Here is a 9,035-nt window from a genome sequence, read left to right on the forward strand (position 1 = left end):
GCTTGAGACAGGTATGACATTGTTGAACATATTTCTTATTGTTCATTTAATGATGTTAGCTAGATGTTATTATTGATCAGTAAGTTGTGATTTAACAAAGTGGTTTACATCTCAATAGACAGTAGTGAGCAAAAATGTTTGGGTCAAGAATGAAAAATGCTGGGCTCAGAATGATAGTCTGTTCTATTTGGTAACATTCAATTTGCAACAGTCATGAGCACAAAATTCTGTGATTGATGAGCAAAAAACTAAAACTATGTCCCATTTTCATACACAGGAAGACCTCAGCCGGGGGGAGGCTGTGGCAAGTGGGACCGGGGAGGTCGACCATTGCCCTCCTTCTCCTCCTCCTGCCACAACTACAGGAGCCCAGCCACAGCCTGGAAGGAAGCCTGGAGGGAAGTGCCCAAGGAAGACGAGAGAGTGATGGCCTGGATTCAGTCTGGTCTGACAGAAGATGCAGCCTCTTGAAGAACCACATCCTGTGGACATAGATGGCATCTGCTCTTCCTGATCTCTGGACCAGACTTCTCTCCCTGAGATATGTACTCCTCAGGCCACCAATTTAGCATTCTCAAATTAGTTCATGTCTGCCCTGGGGGCCAAAGGCTTTGCCAAATTGACAAGTTTCTCCAGCGCTGCCTTCCTCTTTAGTTGTTTGACACCTAAATAAAGGTTTTTTTTGTTTGAAGAAATACTTGCATATGTGTTTTACTTCAATAAGGACAGTTTATTTGTGAGCAGGCAGGTACATTTCAAAAATACAAAGTGAAATGAATAACAAGGGGCACCAACACTAAACAACCTCCTGTAGATTAAAAAAGAAAAAGAAAATACAAAAAAGATAATAATGGTGTTGTGGTAAGTTGAAACTCAAAACAGCCCCCCAAAAAATGCAAAGATGAGCAAACTGTCAAAAAAGGAGATGTTGATGAAAAAAACCAACCACAAAATTCCAAAAAAAAAAAAGCTTGTGTAGATGTGACGATTTAAAATATTGTATTGCTGAAATGACTAAAAAGACTCAAGAAATACGTTCGGGAGAAGTGTGTGTGACTATGAGCATCAAAAGAAGTTCATTCTTGCAGTATTGTAAAGAACAAGAGAATGCGCTTCATGAAAGAATTTTTAACATTGCAGCGTGACGAATGTGCTATATCGATTACAAGTGGTAGTTTTACCTGAGCGAGCACTTCCGTGTCCGAATTTGATTGTGAGCATGCGTGGCACCTTGTCCGTCGGAGTAGGCTACACATGATCGGACTATGTCCGATCGGAACATGTTGTCGGAAAATTTTATAGACAAGTTGGAAAACTTGGTCCGTCGGATAGTCCGACGGAAACAGTCCAATGGAGACCACACACAGTCGGATTATCCGACAACACGGTCCGATCGGACACCTTCCGTCGGAATGTCTGACCATGTGTACAAGGCCATAGGATGTAGTTAAAAAGGTTGTAAACCTCCAGGAAAAATAACCCTGCAAGACAAAGGCCTAATGAGCTAGTATGCATCGCATACTAGCTCATTATGAAATACTTACCTTAGAACGATGCCCTGCAGTGCCGCCCGCACTCTGCTCCCATGGCCGACATCTTTCACTGGAGTTACTTTTGGGTTCTCAGGCTCTGGCACTGTGATTGTCCAGAGCCGCGATTACGTCACTCCTGCGCATGTCGCCGTAAGTCACGGTATGGGGACTGAGGAAATTACAAGAGTGGTCCGTTTCTTCAGTGCGCATGCGCCGATGACATCGGCAGCAGCACATATGGTGAATATCTCCTAAACTGTGCAAGTTTAGGAGATATTTACAGTATCTACAAATAAGCCTTATTATAGGCTTACCTGTAGGTACAAGCGGTAGTACAGAGTTTATAACCACTTTAAGATAAGCCCAGCAGTTACAGTTCACCATCACAGGAGCACGCTCTTTCTCTGATTCATACCCCTTCACATGAGTTTTCTCTCCCCTGGCTCAGTAGGTCTGAGCTCTTTGCTTGAGAGCTGACTCCTGTGGTAAAGGTGAACAGTAACAGGCATCTCTTGGCAATGTACTTAGGAACAACGAAGGAGTTTTGCCAGTCAGCCTTCATGAGGTACGTAAATGGCCTACAACTATAGGAAGGGCTTTATTGAACTTTAGTCAGAGAGTCAGAGCTGCAGTATGTTTTTATCTACAAACACCCATTATCTGCATAGACAGTTGATTGGTAAAGGTGAACTAACCTTTTAACCCCTTCTGGCCACCACCTCCTGACCCTGTTCTTAATGGTGGGGATGGGCATTCCGATCACTTGACCAATGTGATCGGCTGTCACAGCGGTCCCATGATCGGAAAGCGGAACGCCAGTATGCATCAGGAGCTTTCAGGTATCTGTGCTTGGAGCATGCAGGGTAATGTTTATATAGGGTCATATATATGCAGCCTCTTGGCATTACAACCCACCCCCTGAGAGGGTGCATATATGGGTACGACCAGTGGGAAGAGGTTAAATAAATGTAACCATTAATAGTGTTCTATTGCAGGGGTGGACGTACAGGGGCCGCCATTGCGACCAGTCCCAATGCTGCAGGGGGCCCGCACGCAAGGCTGGCTAAGACCGAGCTCCCCGATCCTCAGCCAAACTTTGGGGAGCTCGTCACACTGGTTACCCCTAAAGTGAAAGCAATGTGTGAAGTGCTCTTTGACTCTTCTTACAGTGCAGTAACCTGTGTTCTGGCATATAGCGTCCGTCCATCGGATAGTGTCCGCCCTGTACTGCGCAGGCGCAGCGCTTGCGCAGTACGGAGCAGAAGGAGATTAAGAAAATCTCCAAAGATGAACGGCGTGTGCGCCGTGAGTGGAGGTGCTAGCCCCACCATCCAAGTGGACATAGGGCTGAAAATATTAGAGGGCATGCGCAGTACAGGGCGGACAGTATCCGATGGGGGACACAATGTGATAGGACACCAGCTGGAAGAGAGGTACAATACTGTTGTTTTCTAAAAGGCTACCTATCTACTGTATGTGTGTTTATATGTGTGTGCATGTATGTGTGTGTGTGCACGCATGTATGTGTGTTTATATATGTATATGTCTGTTTATGTGCGTACATGTGTGTTTACATGCGTGTATATATATGCAAATTACATTTACTCCTGACCCCCTATATGTGTACAGTCTTTTTTATACTGCGTGTTCAAAGCACCAGCAAGAAAATGCAGTTCCTGCATCTGAGCATGGATCGCTTTTCAGAGGCATTTGGCAGGCGGCAAAGAGGCAATATGTTGCCTCCTCACCGCCTGTTTTAACCCCCTAAATGCATTCTCACTATGCTGCAACTGTTTGCAATGCACACAGTTGCATGGTGGTTGCAGTGCAGCCCCATTCACCTAGGGTATACTTCAAGGGTGCGCTGACTGGATAAAGGTTGGGAAACACTGGCATAGAGCAACCGATCTTTCAATTTTCCTCCTGCAGCCTCTGAATGCCTGCGGGAGGGAGTTGAGGATAAGCAGGAGGAAATTTAGAGATCGGTTCCTTTCTATTCAGTCGCACCCCACCGGTCCTCCTATACAGCTTCTTTCTGCTGCCCCCCTGTCCCCCAGTGTTTTTTCCTCCCCCCCTCCCCACAGCTCTGCAGCGGTCTCCCCTCTCCCGTAGGCTGCTGTGGGGGATCTGTCAGGATGAAGCCTTTTCTGAATGGAGAGTGAGTGATCAATTGTCTATTCATAACTGAAACATAGTAAACTGTGTTTACTATGCTTCAGTTTGTGAATGAATGGGAAGTTCTGTACAGAGCTTTTCCTGTTCATTCATTCTGTGCCGATGAGGTTCTGTCCTTAATCTCCTTTCTCTGTCTCAAAGGTGAAACATCAGAGGTCTTTTTATACCCCTGATATTTCACCTAAGCCCTCAACGGGGTTTCTAAAAAATTGTAAAAAATTTTTCAAAGAAAAAAAAATGAATAAAACAAATGGTAGAAAAATTTAATAAAAAAACACCTGGCACCTGTGGCAGAACTACCACACAAACATCACATTTGCGACTGGGCCCTGGTGTTCCACTACCGGGCTCAGAGGGAAAGGCCCCGTCCGGGAGTCAGGGGGGCCCTTTATGGTTTCTTGCATTGGGGCCCTAAAGATACTAGTTACTGGGCGGAGGGAACCATGCATTCGTCTAAAGATTGCCAGTTCTTAAATGTCTTGCAGGACAATTTCATGGTTCAGATGGTAGATGCACCAATTAGAAATAAAGCGTTAATGGATCTACTGATTACCAACAATACAGACCTGATCATGGATGTGGAAATATGGAGCAATTTAGGAAACAGCAATCACAGGTCAATTGGCTTCAGTATAAATCACACAAATAGGAAAAATAAGGGGAATATAAAGACACTGAATTTCAAAAGAGCCAAATTCCCTAAACCACGAACCTTGTTAGAAGGCATGAATTGGTATAAAATCTTAGGAACAAAGAACACGGAGGAGAGATGGATTTGCTTTAACCACTTCCCGACCAGCGCACGACGATGTACGTCGACAGAATGGCACGGGCAGGCATATTGGCGTACAGGTACGTCCAATATTCGATGCCGCCCTGCCATCGGGAGCGCGCCGCCGGCGGCGCGCTCCCGCGCTGGTCGGGCCCCCCGTGAGTCCGGTCGCGGGACCCGCGGACTCGATCGCCGCGGGCATCCCCGCGATCGTCTCACGGAGCGGCCGAATACAGCAAATGCTGTGTAAACAACATTTGTCTATTCTGCCTAGCAACTAGTGACGCTGATCTCTGCTCCATGTGATTGGAGCAGAGATCAGTGTACACTAAATGAAAGCCCAACCCCCCCACAGTTAGTAACACTCCCCTAGGAACACTTAACCCCTACACTGCCACCCACTGGTTAACCCTTTCACTGCCAGTGTCATTTACACAGGAATCACTGCATTTATATAGCAGTGATTACTGTATAAATGACAATGGTCCCAAAAATGTGTCAAAAATGTCCGATGTGTCTGCCATAATGTCGCAGTCACAATAAAAATCGCTGATCGCCGCCATTACTAGTAAAAAAAAAAATAATAAAAAATTATTAATAAAAATGCTATAAAACTATCCCTATTTTGTAAACGCTATAACTTTTGCGCAAACCAATCAATAATCGCTTATTGCGATTTTTTTTACCAAAAATATGTAGAAGAATACGTATCGGCCTAAACTGAGGGAAAAAAATGTTTTTTTTATATATTTTTGGGGGATATTTATTATAACAAAAAGTAAAAAATAATGCGCTCTATTTTTGTTTATAGCGCAAAAAATAAAAACCGCAGAGGTAATCAAATACCACCAAAAGAAATCTCTATTTGTGGGAAAAAAAGGACGTCAATTTTGTTTGGGAGCCACGTCGCACGACCGCGCAATTGTCAGTTAAAGCGACGCAGTGCCGAATCGCAAAAAGTGGTCTGGTCTTTGACCAGCAAATTGGTCCGGTCTGAAAGTGGTTAAGAGCATATTAAATAAGGGCATTAGCCAATGCATTCCATTGGACAATAAATTTAAAAGAGGGAACAAAGTCCTGGATGGCTTAACTCCAATGTAAAAATGCATATAAAAGCAAAGGAGAAGGCCTTCAAAATATACAGGGTTGAGAGTGTCAGAAACCATGAAATCAGACTGAGACAGAATTACAGTTAAATCACACTTGTTTAACCACCTCAATACAGTGCACTTACACCCCCTTCCTGACCAGACCAATTTTCAGCGCTCTCAGGCCGCGTACACACGGGCGGACTGTCTGACGGACTTGGTCCGCTGAAACGTGTTTCAGCGGACAGTCCGCTCGTGTGTGGGCTTCAGCGGACTTTTTCAGCGGACAGTCTGGCGGACTAAGTCTTTCGGAATTTCCGTAATATTGTCCGTCCAACTTTGGTTTCAGCGGACAGTCCGCTCGTGAGTAGGCAAGTTGGACGGACTAAGTATGGCGCATGCTCAGAAAGGATTTACACGGCCGAAGGTTGCATTGCAGTGTATTGGACGTCGTATTTCTAGTCCCGTCGTACATGCTGTACACGTCATCGCGCAAGCTTTCAGCGGACTGTCTGTTCAACGTGTGTGGTCAAGTCCGTTCATTCAAAAGTAGGACGGACTGTCTGTCGGATTGTCTGACAGACTTAGGCCGCGTACACACGCGGGGACTGTCTGCCGAAACTAAGTTCGTCAAACAGTCCGCTCAAACTTTTGAATGAACGAACACGCCCACACACGGCACTTTTTGAGCGGACAAATACGGCAAACTTTGTTCGTCGTACTAAGTCCGCGCAACTTTTGAAATGAACGGACTCGCCCACACACGAGGCAACAGTCCGCTCATTTCGAGAGCGTGTGCAGGTAGGCGGGGCCCGCGACGGAGACGTCGCGGGCTCCGCCGCCTGGAATGTACTTAAAGGGGAACCCCAACGCCGAAAAAAATCGGCGTGAGGGTCCCCCCAAAGTCCACAACAGACCCTTGTCCGAGCACGCTACCCGGCCGGCCAGGAAAGGGGGGCGAGCGAGCGCGCCCCCCCTCCCGAGCCGTACCAGGCCGCGTGCCCTCAACATGGGGGGTGCCTTGGGGAAGGGGGGGCCACGCGGCCCCCCCACCCCAAAGCACCTTGTCCCCATGTTGATGAGGACAAGGGCCTCTTCCCGACAACCCTGGCCGTTGGTTGTCGGGGTCTGCGGGCGGGGGGATTATCGGAATCCGGAAGCCCCCTTTAATAAGGGGGCCCCCGGATACCGGCCCCCCACCTTATGTGAATGAGTATGGGGTACAATGTACCCCTACCCATTCACCTGTAAAATAAAAGTACCCCAAAAAAAAAACACAACACACGAGATAAAATATTTTATTGCACAGCTCCGGGGGTCTTCCGTCTTCGGGGGTCTTCTCGCCGGACTCATCCGCTATCTTCTTGTAGCTCTTTTGCTAGCGGAGGAGTCCGGCTTTCTTCCTCCCCGCCGCCGGCCTCTTCTTCCGACTTCGGGGGTCTTGTCCCCCCTCTTCGGTTCTTCTGCCGGGCCACCGCGCCTTCTTATAGCTCTTTTAGAGGCGGTGGCCCGGTCTTCTGTCGCCGCTGTCGCCTTCCGGTCGCCTTCCGTTCTTCTTGTTCTTCTTCTTCTTCTTCTCCAGGAGATGTTGACACGTCGCTCTCTCCGGCCGGAATGCCAGAGCCGCGCTGTGCGCCCACTTATATAGTGACAATGGGGCGGTGTCACATGGTATATGTCACATGAGTTGGTCACATGGTGAACCCGCCCCCTTACGATGCCATAGTCCCCATGTGACATCAACCCATGTGACCAACCCATGTGACATATACCATGTGACACCGCCCCATTGTCACTATATAAGTGGCCGCACAGCGCGGCTCTGGCATTCCGGCCGGAGAGAGCGACGTGTCAACATCTCCTGGAGAAGAAGAAGAAGAACAAGAAGAAGAAGAACGGAAGGCGACCGGAAGGCGACAGCGGCGACAGAAGACCGGGCCACCGCCTACAAAAGAGCTATAAGAAGGCGCGGTGGCCCGGCAGAAGAACCGAAGAGGGGGACAAGACCCCCGAAGTCGGGAGAAGAGGCCGGCGGCGGGGAGGAAGAAAGCCGGACTCCTCCGCTAGCAAAAGAGCTACAAGAAGATAGCGGAGGAGTCCGGCGAGAAGACCCCCGAAGACGGAAGACCCCCGGAGCTGTGCAATAAAATATTTTATCTCGTGTGTTGTGTTTTTTTTTTGGGGTACTTTTATTTTACAGGTGAATGGGTAGGGGTACATTGTACCCCATACTCATTCACATAGGGTGGGGGGCCGGTATCCGGGGGCCCCCTTATTAAAGGGGGCTCCCGGATTCCGATAAGCCCCCCGCCCGCAGACCCCGACAACCAACGGCCAGGGTTGTCGGGAAGAGGCCCTTGTCCTCATCAACATGGGGACAAGGTGCTTTGGGGTGGGGGGGGCCGCGCGGCCCCCCCTTCCCCAAGGCACCCCCCATGTTGAGGGCACGCGGCCTGGTACGGCTCGGGAGGGGGGTGCGCTCGCTCGCCCCCCTTTCCTGGCCGGCCGGGTAGCATGCTCGGACAAGGGTCTATTGTGGACCTTGGGGGGACCCCCACGCCGATTTTTTTCGGCGTTGGGGTTCCCCTTTAAGTCCATACCAGGCGGCGGGGCCCGCGACGTCTCCTTCGCGGGCCCCGCCTACCTGGAGACGCGCTCGAAATGAGCAGACTTTCCTCCGAGCGGGAACAGTTTGCTCATTTCGAAAGTGGCCTACACACGGGCGGACTGTCCGCTCAAACCAAGTTTCAGCGGACAGTTTTTCGGAATTTCCGAAAAACTTTGTTCGTCAAACTGTCCGCTGAAACTGTCCGCTGAAGCCCCACACACGAGCGGACTGTCCGCTGAAACACTGTTCAGCGGACAAAGTTGAGCGAACAGACCGCCCGTGTGTACGCGGCCTCAGTTGGCCAGACAGTCCGCCCGTTTGTATGCGGCCTCACAGTTTGAATGACAATTACTCAGTCATCCAACACTGTACCCATATGAAACTTGCGTCCTTTTTTCCCACACAAATAGAGCTTTCTTTTAGTGGTATTTAATCACTAGTGGGTTTTTTATTTTTTGTGCTATAAATAAAATAAAATGTAAATTTTGTGAAAAAAATTCCTTTTACTTGGTTTCTGTCATAAATTTTTGCTAATTAGTAATTTTTCTTCATAAATTTTGGGCAAAATTTATACTGCTACATATCTTTGGTAAAAATAACCCACATTAGTGTACATTATTTGGTCTTTGTGAAAGTTATAGAGCCTACAAACTATGGTGCCAATCGCTGAAAATTGATCACATCTGATCAGGCCTTCAGTACATCAGGTGTATCTCATTTCTTGAGACACTAACAAGTCAGGAAAGTACAAATACCCCCCAAATGACCCCTTTTTACAAAGTAGACATTCCAAGGTATTAAGTAAGTAGCATGGTGAGTTTTTTTAAGTTGTCATTTTTTCCCACAATTCTTTGCAAAAT

Source organism: Lithobates pipiens, unplaced genomic scaffold, assembly GCF_037356315.1.
Source record: "Lithobates pipiens isolate NorthernLeopardFrog02 unplaced genomic scaffold, aLitPip1_a1.2 Scaffold_23, whole genome shotgun sequence".
NCBI classification, from domain to species: domain Eukaryota; kingdom Metazoa; phylum Chordata; class Amphibia; order Anura; family Ranidae; genus Lithobates; species Lithobates pipiens.